Raw genomic sequence first — 17498 nt, forward strand, 5'->3', positions numbered from 1 at the left:
GGCTCTGTGTGCGTGACGGCGCCCGCCCGGGCTCTGTGTGCGTGACGGCGCCCGCCCGGGCTCTGTGTGCGTGACGGCGCCCGCCCGGGCTCTGTGTGCGTGACGGCGCCCGCCCCGGGCTCTGTGTGCGTGACGGCGCCCGCCCGGGCTCTGTGTGCGTGACGGCGCCCGCCCGGCTCTGTGTGCGTGACGGCGCCCGCCCGGGCTCTGTGTGCGTGACGGCGCCCGCCCAGGCTCTGTGTGCGTGACGGCGCCCGCCCGGGCTCTGTGTGCGTGACGGCGCCCGCCCGGCTCTGTGTGCGTGACGGCGCCGCCCCAGGCTCTGTGTGCGTGACGGCGCCGCCCCAGGCTCTGTGTGCGTGACGGCGACACGGCGCCGCCCCAGGCTCTGTGTGCGTGACGGCGACACGGCGCCGCCCCAGGCTCTGTGTGCGTGACGGCGACACGGCGCCGCCCCAGGCTCTGTGTGCGTGACGGCGACACGGCGCCGCCCCAGGCTCTGTGTGCGTGACGGCGACACGGCGCCGCCCCAGGCTCTGTGTGCGTGACGGCGACACGGCGCCGCCCCAGGCTCTGTGTGCGTGACGGCGACACGGCGCCGCCCCAGGCTCTGTGTGCGTGACGGCGACACGGCGCCGCCCCAGGCTCTGTGTGCGTGACGGCGACACGGCGCCGCCCCAGGCTCTGTGTGCGTGACGGCGACACGGCGCCGCCCCAGGCTCTGTGTGCGTGACGGCGACACGGCGCCGCCCCAGGCTCTGTGTGCGTGACGGCGACACGGCGCCGCCCCAGGCTCTGTGTGCGTGACGGCGACACGGCGCCGCCCCAGGCTCTGTGTGCGTGACGGCGACACGGCGCCGCCCCAGGCTCTGTGTGTGTGTGTGTGACACGGCGCCGCCCCAGGCTCTGTGTGTGTGAGACACGGCGCCGCCCCAGGCTCTGTGTGTGTGTGTGACGGCGCCGCCCCGGGCTCTGTGTGTGTGTGACGGCGCTTCTCTCTCCTTGCAGATATTCGGCATCCTCTTCACGCTGGCACAGGGGCGGCTCACCACAGACTTTGGTCCACAGGCCGGAAACCTCTTCCTCTGCGCCTGGATGTTCGTGGGCATCGTCCTGACAGGTGAGCGGCGGCCGCTTGTAGCAGCACGGCTTGTGTTTTGTTCGTCTGGTCAGTAAATAAGTAACAGCAGATGTCCGCCGCCGTAACGAGCGTCTTCACCATAGAGCGCAGAATACCTGGAATGTGGGCGAGATCCTAATCTAGAGGGCGAGCGGAGGACACGTCTTAAAGGGGCCACGCCAAGAAAACGTGTGAATGTAACGGAAGAGGTGGTCATGTGACGCGCAGCGGACCGGCGGACAAGGGGGATTCGCACGCGGCTGCTCTACAGGCTGCTTTTTGAAATCTTTTGTTCTTGATGCTTCGGCCCTAAAACATCAAAAACTGTTTTTTATTAAAGATAATTGGCTCAACCTTTCAAAAACTTTGTGCTGAGACCCCCACTGCCGCCAGAACGAGGGAGCTGCAGCGCCTGCCTGAGCCGGGGCCCCCGGGCGTCTTCGCTGTATTTTGGCCCTCTATAGAAATGCTGCAGACCCTCGAAGATGGAGCAAAGGTGGTCAAGGGGGAGCAGTCCTGGGGTAAGCGGTGCAGCCCCTTGTTCTAGTGATCAGCGGGGGGTCTCTACAGCCGGACCCCCACCACTCAATGCTTTAAGACACGTCAAACGTTTCTGGAGGGTGAAGTTACTCTAAACTGCAAACCACTGCGTGTGAAACCAGGAGACTGGCGCCCCCCCCCCCCCCCCGCCTCCTGTCAGCGCGGGGCTGCCCCCCCCCCCGCCTCCTGTCAGCGCGGGGCTGCCCCCCCCCCCCCCTGCCTCCTGTCAGCGCGGGGCTGCCCCCCCCCCCCCCCCTGCCTCCTGTCAGCGCGGGGCTGCCCCCCCCCCCCTGCCTCCTGTCAGCGCGGGGCTGCCCCCCCCCCCCCTGCCTCCTGTCAGCGCGGGGCTGCCCCCCCCCCCCCCTGCCTCCTGTCAGCGCGGGGCTGCCCCCCCCCCCCCTGCCTCCTGTCAGCGCGGGGCTGCCCCCCCCCCCCCCCTGCCTCCTGTCAGCGCGGGGCTGCCCCCCCCCCCCCTGCCTCCTGTCAGCGCGGGGCTGCCCCCCCCCCCCCCCCTGCCTCCTGTCAGCGTGGGGCTGCCCCCCCCCCCCCCCCCCTGCCTCCTGTCAGCGTGGGGCTGCCCCCCCCCCCCTGCCTCCTGTCAGCGCGGGGCTGCCCCCCCCCCCTGCCTCCTGTCAGCGCGGGGCTCCCCCCCCCCCCCCCCCCCCGCCTCCTGTCAGCGCGGGGCTCCCCCCCCCCCCCCCGCCTCCTGTCAGCGCGGGGCTCCCCCCCCCCCCCCCCCGCCTCCTGTCAGCGCGGGGCTCCCCCCCCCCCCCCCCCCCCCCGCCTCCTGTCAGCGCGGGGCTGCCCCCCCCCAACCCCCCCCCCCCCCCCCTCCTGTCAGCGCGGGGCTGCCCCCCCCCCCCCTCCTGTCAGCGCGGGGTTGCGCCGCCCCCCCCCCCCCCCCGCCTCCTGTCCGCGCGGGGCTGGCCCTGGTTGGGGGTCTTCTATGTTTGCCCCCTGGTTGGTGGCAGCGGAGGGTTGGCAGCTCTTTCACATAGCTGGAGATGAATTGGGTCAGGCTGTCGCTGGGTGACTGTGGGGGGTCTCGCTGTGGAGCGCAGGTTGTGCCCGCTGCTCCCCCCCGGAGTGCAGGCCTTCACCAATAACCGCTCGTAGTAATGAATTGTTTTTTTCTTGCAGCGCTAATCAAATCGGACCTGAGAAGACACAACGTAAACGCGGGCGTGCCGCGGTGCGACGCCAAGCCTGTGAGTATCCCTGCAGCTGTAAGGGCTGGTCCGCCGTGGCGCCTGCAGTCCGTGAGGATCACCGCGGAGCTCCGCTGCGTCTGACTTGATTTTATTTTTATTTTTTTGCGTATTTAACAGCGTTTTTCGTGCTCCCAAAAAAGCCGGTCCAGCGATTCCGTATGCGGTGAACGTTCGCGGACCGTGGGATCGTACGGGCCAGTAAAGGCAGGAGTCCCGTTAGTCTGGAATACGGACCAAACTAGGACATTCCTGAAGCAAATACCCCAACGCAAATCCATGGGGATTCCGGACGTACGCGGCGCTTGAAGTGCAGCGAGTTTACATTCATGTGAATGAGCCCCAACTGAATTTGGTCTAGCATTCCCTGGTATCAGCCTCTTCAGTCTGGAACCAAGACTTCAAGGAGTATTCCTACCTCTGCTTTTCATAGAGGTGATGGGAAATGGCTGCCACTGCCCGCCGCCCCCCACCCCCCGGCTGGGGCCTGCGCACAGAGCGGAGCGCGGTATCCATGGCTCTCATTCCTACGGGAACGGCGCTGCACACTTGGCTCTTTCCGACAGGCGCTTGGAACAGAGCAGCCAGGTTGTCCCGCCGATGCCAAGCTGGGAGCCCCCTTTAAGCTGCTGAGCCTCCGGTTCACCAACAGGTTATGGCGCGGCCGCACGCAGGAATGTTTGGCCGTTATTTCTGGTTTAGACAACTAGACGAGGGCTGGATTCACACGGCGCCATTTATTGCGCCAGCCGAGCGCCGTGAGACGCACAAATAGGGCCCATTGCTTGCGGGCGCCGATGCCGGCGGATAGAATAGTTGCAGCGCGTCTTCTGGGCGATGTTGCTTCCTAGGGGGGCAAACAAGTCAGTCGCATGTCATGTGATGTGCGTGCGCGGACAGGGTGCGGTTTGCCATTAGTATTGTCAGGCGTGGGATACTTGCAGCCCGTCCAGCGATGCCGACTTCTCGCAGCATGCATCGCTCTGGTAGAAGTGTAATGTTTGCAAGCGCGATATTGGTCCATTTTATGGATAGACGCGCCTGTCTGAATGCCGCCTCGTGTACTGGGAACGGCAGGACCGCTACTCCATCATGCCCGCGGTCTCCAATGCAGAGTGTTCAGCCCGGCCCGGTGTCAGTGCAGTGGGGCCCCACCGCATTAACAGTTGTGCCCGGCTCCTCGTTGGCTTCTGCCAGAACGATCCGACGGCACAGATTGTTTTATAAAGCAGTGCCAGTCTTGCTACCCCCCAGCCTAACGCTGCCCTCTCCTCTGTCTCCAGGTCCCCGTGGACAGTCCTGTGGATGTGGCCCCCAGCATACAGTCGGTGACGCAGCTCTAGTCGGCCCGCACAATGTATTTATGGACAGCCTACTATTTATTTTATTGCCTCTCCATGAGGTTTTTACCGCTTGCCGGCGGCCACCAGCTCCCCCCGTGGTCGTGGCGCACAGATGAGGACGGCGTGGACCGCAGCTTGTTTTATTTATCTTCTGCCTTTTTACGCTCTGATGCAGATTTTTTTACTTTTATTTTTGTACTTTGTCTGAATCTTGTGGCATCTGATGAATCTGTGGGACCTCCGCTGTAACTGCTGGGGTGCACAAGGACCATAGATGCCCCCGGGCACTAAACTACTGATGCCACTCCTGGCCGCCCGCAGGGTGGTCACACAGCACTGATCCAAGGCATGTAAGACAGACTGGTTGCTATGGAGTCATCACCTGACAACCAGCCTCTAATTCAGGGTCGTTGGCCAGTCTGTTCTAATGGCTGCGGGTTCAGGTGAAGTCCTCACACCCAGTCTACTGCCGCACTGTCCTCAGGATGGATCCCCAGGGGTCTGCTGCTCGGGACCCTCGTGGGCAGCTACTATCCAGCGCGCTGACGGCTCTGTCCCCCTTGCAGTGGCTTGGTTCGGTATTGCATTCACTGTTTACATTGAACTTAGTGGAATATCGACCCGGCGGCTGCGTCGTGTATGGGGCTATCGGCGAGGATCGGCTGGGAGTCTCCCGACCCCATTGGTCAACTATTGGCGACTCCAAATGTTGCGGCGCATCCGACTCTGGTAAAATATTGCGTGTCTTCAGCCGCCCGTACCTGCAGATGAATAGTTCAGTCCGCGGACACCATTAAACTGGGGAAGACTTAGGGCGGCGGAGGGGCCATATAAAGATGACTTAGAGGGGGCACTACTTGTCTGAGGCTGGGGCAGCAGTGGTTACAGTGGAGCCCCGTGATCAGGATGCCTGGCGCTGCAGCGGGGTGCATGATGGGGGAAAGCAGAGGAAGCGGCCATTGTAATGAGAGGAGCTGAGGCCGCTTCCACGCCCGTCCCTGCGATCAGAGAGCGGTCGTCCCCAAGTGTAGGGATTTCATTTGAGGTTGAGCCTAGTCAGCCGCTTCCTCTCCTTTCCCCTATGCTGCAGGGGTCCCCGAGGATTAACTATCGAGGACGCATCCTGAGGACCGCTCACATTAAACTACTGTTCTGCCATGCTGCTCTCATGAACGCTGACCACAGTTGTAAGATATCGGCCTGCTGCACCAAGGACTGAGACCCCCCCTGATCGCCGGTCCCTGTGTGCTGCCATCAGCTGATAGTGTTGTACAAGGACCACCCTTGGCCTACTGGTTCCACGTGGCACGGTCTATACCCAGACAGTGCTGGCGCCGGTGGGTGAAGGACTCCAGCGCTCCTCGCTATTCCCCAACAGCAGAGTCTACTGTACTAAAAATCAATGGCTTTTGTGTATCCAAAACGGCACCCGAGGAGTTGGGGTAGTGCTAAAAAATAAATGGAAATCAAGGCTTCATCCAAGTACGGCGTCCTCCAACATGGTGGCCACAATGAAGATAAGCGCTGCGGAATAAGTTGGCGCTATACAAATAAAGATTATTATTATTATTATTACTTGTGGACTGCTATAGGGGTTGTACCAAGTTATAAAGTAATCCCCATGCACAAGATAAGGGAGCACGTGGTGGGGTCTGATCGCTGGGACTCCCCACTGCGCTGGAGACAAAAGAGGTTCTGAAGGTTCCTGCATGGCTGAAGCTTTGGACTCGTGAACACTGCAGCTCCATGCCTTTCAGTTACAAAGCTGGAGATTGAGTGCTCTACTTGGTGTTATCTGGGCCTGCTATTATGATGAATGGTAGAATCATAGCATTGGAAGGGTCCTCCAGGGGTCATTGGGTCCGACCCCCTGCTCAGTGCAAGATCACTAAATCATCCCAGACAGATCTCTGTCCAGCCTTTATTTGAACACTTCCATTGAAGGAGAACCCCCCCCACCACCACCTCCTGTGGCAACCTGTTCCACTCATTGATCCCCTCACTGTCTAATATCTAATCTGTGTCTCCTCCCTCTCAGTTTCATCCCATTGCTTCTGGTCTTTCCTTGTACAGATGAGAATAGGGCTGATCCCTCTGCACTGTGACAGCCCTTCAGATATTTGTAGACCGCTATTAAGTCTCCTCTCAGCCTTCTCTTCTGCTAAACATTCCCAGATCCTTTAACCGTTCCTCATAGGACATGATTTGCAGACCGCCCACCATCTTGGTAACTCTTCTCTGGACTTGCTCCAGTTTGTCTATGTCTTGTATAAAGTGGGGTGCCCAGAACTGGACCCAGTATTCCAGATGAGGTCTGACTAAGGAAGAGTAGAGGGAGATAATGACCTCACGTGATCTAGACTCTATGCTTCTCTTAATACATCCCAGAACTGTGTTTGCATTTTTAGCTGCTGCATCACATTGTTGACTCATGTTCAGTCTATGATCTATTAGTATACCCAAGTCTTTTTCACATGTGCTGCTGCTTAGTCCAATTCCTCCCATTCTGTATGCGCTTTCTTCATTTTTCTTGCCCAGATGTAGGACTTTGCATTTCTCCTTGTTAAATACCATTCTGTTAGTCGCTGCCCACTGTACAAGCTTTTCTAGATCTTTTTAAATCCTCTCGCTCTTCCCTAGTGTTAGCTTTCCCTCCTAGCTGTGTGTCATTGGCAGATTTGATCAGTTTCCCATCAATTCCCTCCTCCAGATCATTTATAACAATGTTGACCAACACTGGGCCCAGGACAGAGCCTTGTGGTCCCCACTTGATACATTCTTCCACTTGGATGTGCAGCCATTTATGACCACTCTGAGTACGATCACTCAGCCAGTTGTGAATCCACCTAACAGTTGCCTTGTCAATCCCAGATTTGGTCATTTCATCAATAAGTCTGGTATGAGATACTTTGTCAAATGCTTTACTAAGGTCAAGATATACTATATCCACCGCATTTCCCTGATCAACGCAGTCAGTGATTCTGTCATAGAAGGAAATTAGATTCATCTGGCATGACTTGTTTGTTACAACCCCATGCTGGCTCTGGTTAATTACTCCATTCCCATCCAAGTACTTGCATCCAAGATCTTTTCTGGTATAGAAGTCAGGCTCACAGGCCTGTAGTTTCCTGGATCAACCTTCTTTGGACCCATCTTTTACCTGAGAGATTCCCAACAAATGTCTCGATGGGTAAAATCTCCCATGATCACTATGTTGGGCTTCTTTGAGAGCTTGGCCATGTGATGTAGAAAGAGTTCCTCCATATCTTCTGCTTGTCCCGGCGGCCTATAGTAAATGTCTACAATGGTGTCCTTTCTGTTGTTCTCTCCTTGTATTCTTACCCAAACAGTTTCTACAGAACTCCCAGCTCTGAGACTTGAATCTCTGTGGAGATGAATGTTCTCCTAACATACAACACAACACCTCCTCCCCTTTTATTAGATCTGTTCCTTATAAATACATTGTATCCTTCAAGTCTTGTATCCAATCATCTGTATCATCCCACCAACTGTCCATGATGCCGATGACATCATATTTCTCTTCCTGTGTTCGGAGCTCCAATTCCCCTTGTTTGTTTCCCAGCTCTATGCATTTGTGTAGAAACATGTTAGTTTGTGATCGGGGTCTCTGTTCCTCCCCATTGAGAATCCCCCACAACCAACACTCTCCTCCTCTTCTTCACAATAACTTTTTTTTTTTCTCCATCCAAGAGGATTCTGGGTACTTTTTAGACTGTTATTTGTGGGTAGAGCCATTCTTGCTGTACCTCTTTCTCTTCTGCGCTGTTGTTGTAGGTAGAGTCATTTCTTACTTCTTTCTCTGTCTGCTCATGAACCAGTACCCGCTCCCCCTGTTTGAGTACCTGGCACCGGTTCCCGAGCAGTATGGATGCTGGCTGACTCCTGATCCTCCTGCTTCTTGGGGTCACATGCTTCCATTCCTCGGCTTCTGCAGTTACACTGGACATTTCTTCTCCTACATCTTGAAGACTTCTGTCAAGGAAATCCTCCTCTTAATGAGTTACAATGTAGCTCTTCTGTCCTGAAGGCTCCGCACCTTTTCCTCCAGTAGACACAAGCTTGCATTTCTGGCCGGTCAGTGGAGCCTCTTCGTTGAGGTTGGACATTTGGAGCAGCTCTTGCCAGTCGGTGATTGCCGATCCTGTGGATAGAGGAGAACTGTATAACTTGGCACAACAAAGGGCAGCCTGGTCTTCAGGAACTCTGCATTTAGTTGGAGCCCTCTGTATATTGTACGGCGGTCTGTCTGCCGCGGCGCACGCTCTACTGTAAATGGTGACTAGACTGCAGCTTTAATTGGTGACTATGACCCCATCGGCAGTCAGGGTCCCGGGATCTCGCAGTATTGGGGCATCTTCAGCGCTGTGTACTTCAGGGTCTGCTGACGGGGACAGCGAGTGCCGCCCGGATTTACTGCTTTATCTAGTGATGCCAAAGCTTAGTGGTCGTCCCAGCAGGGCAAACAATCCCCCATCTCCGGAAGAGGGTATAACGGCTGATCGCTGGGGGTCTGACAGCTGGGACCCCCACCAATCTTGAGAATTGGGATCTGACTGGTGCTGACGTGAAGGCCGTAGATGACACACATGCGCACCGTCGCTCCGTTGCAATAGGATCACCGGAGATGACTGAGTTCAAGCACTTGGTGGTCCCATTGACATGAATGAAGTAATGGTGCAGATGTCTGTCAGCTGCCACCCGTAGGCATGGAGTATGTGTGCCCGAAGGCCAGTAGGCAAGGAAGAAATAGGATGAGCACCCGACCAGTGTGGACGGACGGTGGCAGAGTGGACAGTGGACGGGTGAGCACTGGGGAGGATGGAGTAGTAGAGCAGATGGCATAGTTGCCCGCATACTCCAGCACTCCCCATCCTGTGTGCGGAGGGATTGTTCTTGTTCTGTGGGCCACTTACTGGACTAAGGTAGATCTCTCCATGGGGAGTGGCGAGTAAGGAGCCATTCATAAGGCCATGCACGCTCTGGGGCAATATATGGAACAGTAGGAGGCGCCATAGAGGCAAAGGTCCTCATTTGACTAATGAAAACAGAAGCACAACCATGTGAGGGCAGGTGGCGGACTGGGCCGCTCCATGCCCGCCGTGAACGGGCGCTGTGGTACAACCCGCCTCCTCTCTTGCATTTCTCTTCAGATGCTGCTTTAAATGTTGCAAAAGGGACCAAATGAGCCGCTGTGTAACGAGATGTGACTGCGAGGTCTTCTGCGCCGCCGCCGCCTTCCCTTCATCCTGTGTGCCGCGTCTTGCTGCTCTCTAAGGTGTCTGCAGCGCAAAATCCACATCAAAGGCCGCACCACTCCATGTGGATTTCGGCGCAGCTTCTGATGTGCAGAAGCCACCTTGTTGGATGAGGAGGCATGAGCGCAGACAGCCCCCTGTGAACAGCCTCCCCTGTGAACAGCGCCTCCCCGTGGGCAGCGCCTCCCCGTGGGCAGCGCCTCCCCGTGGGCAGCGCCTCCCCGTGGGCAGCGCCTCCCCGTGGGCAGCGCCTCCGTAGCAAATCCACCCCGTATGCCGATATTTATCACCATGAGTCGTAGCAGACGGGGACTGTCTGTACCTGACGGCCAGCAGGGGTCACCCCAACTGTCAGCGCCCCCACGTAGCTGGCGGGATCCGCGCTGGCCTGTTTTATGGTGACACGACGGCGGCGGTGAGGATATGTATGGAACCCGCTTCTTGATAATCAGAATGTATTTCTAGCTCCTTTTTTCTATGTCTGTTTCTGTACGTGATGTTGGAGCCCCTCCCCCTTGTCGATCTTTTTGTATATAGCAATCACTTGTGACAATCTAGTAGATGACTCCATCTTCTTGGGCCGCACATCCTCTTAAGATGGTAAACAACTGCTCCATTCTGTGTTTTAGGACCCTCCTATACGCCCCCCCCCCCCCCAATATGTTTCTGTACATTTCAATAAAGTTTTACCTTTTTTTTTTAATTAAGTTTTCGGTCTGTTCCTTCTCTGCTGTTCGCTCGGCGCCAAGTTTGCACCTCTTGAAAGTCACTTTAATGGACCAATACCCTGTTGGGTAACTCTGAGCTCCTAGAAGGGGGGCAGCCGCTCCGGACCCCTCGGGGGATAACAGCTACATATAATCATCGGTCTGCAGCCGGCAGAGAACGATGAAGAGCAGCGCGATGGTCTCGTGAGAATCCAGCGCCACGAAGAGTTAATCTCTGCTGCCACGGGGTCATCCAGGTTTACTCTGCCGCTGATCTCTGGCAGGGCGGCGCCCCCTGCTGCATCCCATTCACTGATCCGGCCGTCTGATTGGTTTTACCCCAGTGAGACGCTCCGGTCCTCTACGAGATGACAGCGCCGATCCCTCGCCGGACGCTTTTGTACTTCACGCTTTTCAAAACATTCTTTCCTGTGAAAACAAGTTGTTGGCGCGGCTCCTTGTTGACATATTGGGCAACGGGAGGGGGGGGGGGGAATAATGCGGCACCGCGCCAAATTCTATTACACTTGTTACTACCGCCACACATCAGGCTCTAAAAGCACCTACTACTCCCATCATTGTATGTACATAGGTCCTCTCTAAGGGGCCGGCCCCCAGGTTACGTGTAGTGCACCAACCGGACGGGCACCGTACAGGACCCGGCAGCCGGGCGATGCCGCACCTAGGAGCCGACAAACGCATCCCACCATCTGAATGCAAGCTTACCAAAGTCACGATTCTGTGGTCAGCAGGAAGGCGGAGTATATAGCCGTACGAGCGGGGGGAAGAAATACGCCCAGTGATGTCACAGTACAGGGATAATGCACCCAGTGATGTCACAGTACAGGGATAATGCACCCAGTGATGTCACAGTACAGGGATAATGCACCCAGTGATGTCACAGTACAGAGATAATGCACCCAGTGATGTCACAGTACAGGGATAATGCGCCCAGTGATGTCACAGTACAGAGATAATGCGCCCAGTGATGTCACAGTACAGGGATAATGCGCCCAGTGATGTCACAGTACAGGGATAATGCGCCCAGTGATGTCACAGTACAGGGATAATGCGCCCAGTGATGTCACAGTACAGGGATAATGCGCCCAGTGATGTCACAGTACAGGGATAATGCGCCCAGTGATGTCACAGTACAGGGATAATGCGCCCAGTGATGTCACAGTACAGGGATAATACATACAGTGATGTCACAGCACAAGTATAATACACACAGTGATGTCACAGTACAGAGATAATACACACAGTGATGTCACAGTACAGAGATAATACACATAGTGATGTCACAGTACATGGATAATATACAGTGATGTAACAATACAGGGATAATACACACAGTGATGTCACAGTACAGAGATAATACACACAGTGATGTCACAGTACAGGGATAATACACACAGTGATGTCACAGTACAGAGATAATACACACAGTGATGTCACAGTACAGGGATGATACACACAGTGATGTCACAGTACAGGGATGATACACCCAGTGATGTCCCAGTACAGGGATAATACACACAGTGATGTCACAGTACAGGGATGATACACGCAGTGATGTCACAGTACAGGGATGATGCACGCAGTGATGTCACAGTACAGGGATAATACACACAGTGATGTCACTTTATAGGGGTTAATATGCAATGATGTCACTGTATTGGGATAATACGCAATGATGTCACAGTACAGGGATAATACGCAATGATGTCACAGTACAGCGATAATACACACACAGTGATGTCATAGTACAGGGATAATACACAGTGATGTCACAGTACAGAGATAATACACACAGTGATGTCACAGTACAGGGATAATACAGTGATGTCACAGTAGAGAGATAATGCACGCAGTGATGTCACAGTAGAGGAATAATACACACAGTGATGTCACAGTACAGGGATAATATACACAGTGATGTCATAGTACAGGGATAATACACACAGTGATGTCACAGTACAGAGATAATACACACTGATGTCACAGTACAGGGATAATATACACAGTGATGTCACAGTACAGGGATAATACACACAGTGATGTCCCAGTACAGGGGATAATATACACAGTGATGTCATAGTACAGGGATAATACACACACAGTGATGTCACAGTACAGAGATAATACACACTGATGTCACAGTACAGAGATAATACACACAGTGATGTCATAGTATAGAGATAATACACACAGTGATGTCACAGTACCGAGATAATACATGCAGTGATGTCACAGTACAGCGATAACACACAGTGATGTCACAGTACAGGGATAATACACACAATGATGTCACCGTACAGGGATAATACACAGTGATGTCAGTACAGAGATAATGCACACAGTGATGTCAGCACAGAGATAATACGCAGTAATGTCACAGCACAGAGATAATACACACAGTGATGTCATAGTACAGGGATAATATACACAGTGATGTCACAGTACAGAGATAATACACACTGATGTCACAGTACAGAGATAATATACACACTGGTGTCACAGTACAGGGATACTATACACAGTGATATCACAGTACAGAGATAATACACAGTGATATCACAGTACAGAGATAATACACACAGTGATGTCACAGTACAGAGATAATACACACAGTGATGTCACAGTACAGAGATAATATACACACTGGTGTCACAGTACAGGGATACTATACACAGTGATGTCACAGCACAGAGATAATACACAGTGATGTCACAGTACAGAGATAATACACACAGTGATGTCACAGTACAGAGATAATACACGGTGATGTCATAGTAGAGAGATAATACACACAGTGATGTCACAGTACAGGGATAATACACACAGTGATGTCACAGTACAGAGATAATACACGGTGATGTCATAGTAGAGAGATAATACACACAGTGATGTCACAGTACAGAGATAATGCTTGTTGCGTGCTTTGAGCGTTCTACAGCCGTTGGTTTGTGTCTGTACGTTAGTATGGAGCCCCCTTCACAGTTCTGCTGTTCGATCCGCTTTCGCCAGTTCGTTAGTGTGAATGGTGTCACGTTAATGTGTGTTTCTCGGTCATGTCGGTGAGTTTGGTGTCCGCAGTTCTGCAGTTCACGTCCGTTTACCATGTAACAACCACAGACTGGCCTATCCGGGCAGCGGATCTGTCACACATCATGTTTGGTGTCCATGAGTACATAAGCTCATGGCGGCCGGAGCTGCCCTATTGGAGCGCCTTCCTGGGGATGTATGGCCGAAATGTTACATTGGAAGATCTGAGCATATACTCAGGCTGTCCATCGGTGATGTAAAAAGGGGCAGAAGTGTCACCCATAGAAGGCTTTACAACTAAGGGGGGCTGTCTCCAAATGTCAGACCCCGGAGTGGCATCTCATGCCGGCTGCCCCACGTACCGCGCACTCCTCACAAACAGCTTCATAGACTGGTATTTTTCAATATTTTCTCCCGTTTGTTTTACGCTGTTTGCGTGTATTTGTAGCCCCTCCCCTTTTGTATATTTTATCCAATCACCTTCTTGCACTAAAGCTTAAAATGGTATCAGTCGTCCTCGAATGCTTCAAGCGATCCATAACCCTGAAGTGTGTTAGACCCCATCTACACGCAACGATTATCGCTCAAAATTCGTTCAAACGATGTTGTCTGGGATGATTTAGTTGGGGGGGATGGACCTGATAACCATGGAGGACCAAAAGGCCCTCGAGGACCCGATGACCCCGGGGGACCCGATGACCCTGGGGGACCCGATGACCCTGGGGGACCAAGAGGACCCGATGACCATGGAGGACCCGATGACCATGGAGGGCCCGATGACCATGGAGGACCAAAAGACCCTGGAGGATCTGATGACCTCAGAGGACCCTAGAGGCCCTGAATCCCCCGGCGGACCCGATGACCCCTGAGGACTAGAAGACCTTGGAGGACCCAGTGAGCCCAGAGGACAAGAAGACCCCAGAGGACCCGATGACCCCGGAGGACCAGAGGACCCCAGAGGACTAGAAGACCCCGGAGGACCCGATGACCATGGAGGACCAAAAGACCCCGAAGGACCCAATGACCCCGGAGGACCAGAGAAGCCTGGAGGCCCTGATGACCGCAGAGGACCCAATGACCCCAGAGGACCCTGGAGGACCCGATGACCCCAGAGGACCTGGTGACCCTGGAGGATTATTGCTGGGACTACCGTTGGGGGTCACTTTTATTTCTGGGGCTGATATAGGGGAGCGATAATACTATTCGGGCTACTGTGGGGTGGGGGGTGGGGGGGTCACTATTACTACTGGCGCTACTGTCGAGGGTCACTATTATTGCTTGGGATACTGTGGGGTTCACTATTGTTGCTGGTGCTATTGTGAGAGGATCACTATTATTGCTGGGACTGCTGTGTGGGGGGGGTCACTTTAATTTCTGGGGCTGATATACGGGAGCGATAATACTATTGGGGCTTCTGTGGGGGGGTCACTATTACTACTGTGGCTACTGTGAAAGGTCACTATTATTGGTGGGGCTGGTATAGGGGACACTATTACTAGTGAGGCCACTTTGCACTTGGCAGCGTACGTCATGGTGACTTGGGGTATGTTCACACATTGCAGAAATGCTATTGAATGTCTGCAGCAAATTCCGCATCTAAAAAAAGTCAAAATCTGCACTATTGGTCCCGCAGCTGATGTCATACTATGCGGCGCTGCCCCTCACCTCCTCCGAAGGCTTCCCCCTGTCAGCGCTCCTCGGCTTCTGGTTCCCAGCAGTCTGTAGTGGCCTTACCTGTCCAGCTTCATCTGACCAGCGATGCCGCAGCTGACCAGGCCACTGGGAACCAGAAGCCGAGGAGCCCTGACAGCGGGAAGCCTTCGGAGGAGGTGAGGGGCAGCGCCGCATAGTATGACATCAGCTGCGGGGACCAGTGGTGCGGATTTGGACAGTTTTTTTAGATGGAGACTGCTGATGAATTTGCTCCCTGTATTTTTTTGAACCGTACGTCTTATAACGACGGAGGTAAAATCATACGTTGTGATAAGCCCCGCCCCTAACCACACCCCTTTGTCCCGCTGGTGACCTTCTCTTCCGTCTCTGTGGAGAATGATGATTCGGTCTGGAAGTCATGAAGGACAGGGACAATGTCAGGATGCAGCTGAGCTCACGGCGGACATTGCCTCCCAGCCCCTTCCTCATACCGCAATGTTGCGCTGCTGCCTTGTGGAGGCGCTCACAGCTCAGAAGATCATGAAGCCGTCACCGAGGGCCCTGGGGCGAATCTCTAGATTATCTGCACACGTCTGCGGACAATGATGGCAGCGCTCATCTCCAATAAACATGGAAGCTTAAAGGGGCTGCGCTGACGGCGCTCCGCCCTACAAAGCTGACCGCTCCGATGGGACCAGCTGAAAACCAATGTGGGGTCGGCCCCGTGCAGGGAGTCCAGCAAGGAGTGCCGAGGAGCCGGGAACTGGGAATGTCCCAGCATAGCCGGAGAGCGCACAGGACAGGCCTAGGCTGTGCTCGATGCCCCGCGGGGACAGCATGAAAGGGATTGCAGCTGCGTCACAGCTACAGAAGAAAGAAGAGAAGCCAGCAGCAGCCGCCGCAGTGAGTTAAAGGGCCGGTGTGCGACGTGACAGCTGCTAACAGCGAAACGCCACCTGCGCAGTGCTGTTCACATAGAGTAGTGCCAGAGAAAGAGATGCTGCAGATGCAAGCTGCTGGTAAGAGGGCCCTGCTGACCCGGGGGCTGAATATGAGATGCCACTGAGATGGAAGGAGAAGGAGTCTCCCTTTCCACAGCAGACGCGGATGGCGCCATGTGCTCAGGATGACCACAGCACTGCATTGGGGCACTATGACGGACTGACGTATGTGACTGGGGGACTATCTCTCCAGGAGGGGCGGTGATATGGGGAGTTTGGGAAGCGTGCTGATGCAGTATGAGGGGCGTCGTAGCAGTGGTGCTCTGCGCTGACTGTGAGACGGACTGAGGCGGTGCATTGAGTCTGCCGTGTCGCAGGCCTCCTATGTTGGTGACTCGCTCTGCCATAGGCCATGATACTACGGAGTACTATGAGGACAGCGAGCAGCGATGAGAGCGTTCCCTTCTATGGACCAGTGGGTATACGAGGGGTCTTCAAAAAGTGTCCAACCATAACTTCTTGTGTGTAACCAAGTGTATCTCAGGCGGCGCGGTTTGGATCGGTGTTTAGGCGACCCTGATGCGTATGCTTGGATTTTTTCCTCCCTGCAGAAGCTGTCAGTCGCCAGCAGACCGCCCATGAGCGAGGGAGTGGCAGCGCCGGCTCATTCTCTTTATTGACAAAATGGCAGAGAAACGTAAACAACGCGGCGGCATTAAATGTAACGCGATTCCCAAGAGGAAACGATCTGCAAGATTCAGAAGGCCTTCGAGGACGAAGCAGCGGGCAGCGCTCAGATAATGGAGCGGTCCAACCGCGTCAGAGACGGCCGCACATCCTGGAGTCAGGCTCCCTCTCTCCATCTCAGAAGAGGCGTTGCAGCACTGCTTCCGACGGTGAAGCGCTGGGCGGAGCCTGCGGCGGCCCTGAGGGAGATGAGCGGAAGACTGTTGGATCTGAATGCGAATAGCTTTTATGAGTTAGGGTCGGATTCTTTTTGAACACCCCGCATGTCAGAAAGTAATAAACGTGCCGCCTCCGCCCGCCGCGCCATGACACAACCGAAAGGGCACTTGGTCTTTATCAGTGTCCAACATGCGATTAGAGGGGCCCTCGTTTATTAACCAACGCCATCCAGTACACCCCGCAGTTCTTCACTTCCCCTGTGGAGGCGCTGCAGGCACTGAGGACTTGCTGCTAAGTTCCCTTACATTTAACAGAATAATTGTTGGTGGTCCCATAAAAGTGCCAGCCTCTCCTCCCTGTAGCCCCCAAGTTTTCTATTTTGAGGTGGGTAACAGACTATCATTTGTTTTGCTCACTATGCAGACTGACCTCTAGTGGTTGCAAGACACAACTGCAGTGTTAACTTTGTTACTAGGCCAGCAGTTTTTTGATTGTGAGCAAAGCGGTGCGTGAACGCTGGAGATCACACATGCACCCACGTCCTCTGGCAGTTCCTCCTGTTTCTCTGGTCCTGATGCTGGAGGGTATTCTGTAGGGCTCTGGTAGCTCCTCCTGTCCTGATGCTGGAGGGTATTCTGTAGGGCTCTGGTAGCTCCTCCTGTCCTGATGCTAGAGGGTATTCTGTGGGGCTCTGGTAGCTCCTCCTGTCCTGATGCTGGAGGGTATTCTGTAGGGCTCTGGTAGCTCCTCCTGTCC

Source organism: Eleutherodactylus coqui, chromosome 3 (genome assembly GCF_035609145.1).
Source record: "Eleutherodactylus coqui strain aEleCoq1 chromosome 3, aEleCoq1.hap1, whole genome shotgun sequence".
Classification (NCBI taxonomy): domain Eukaryota; kingdom Metazoa; phylum Chordata; class Amphibia; order Anura; family Eleutherodactylidae; genus Eleutherodactylus; species Eleutherodactylus coqui.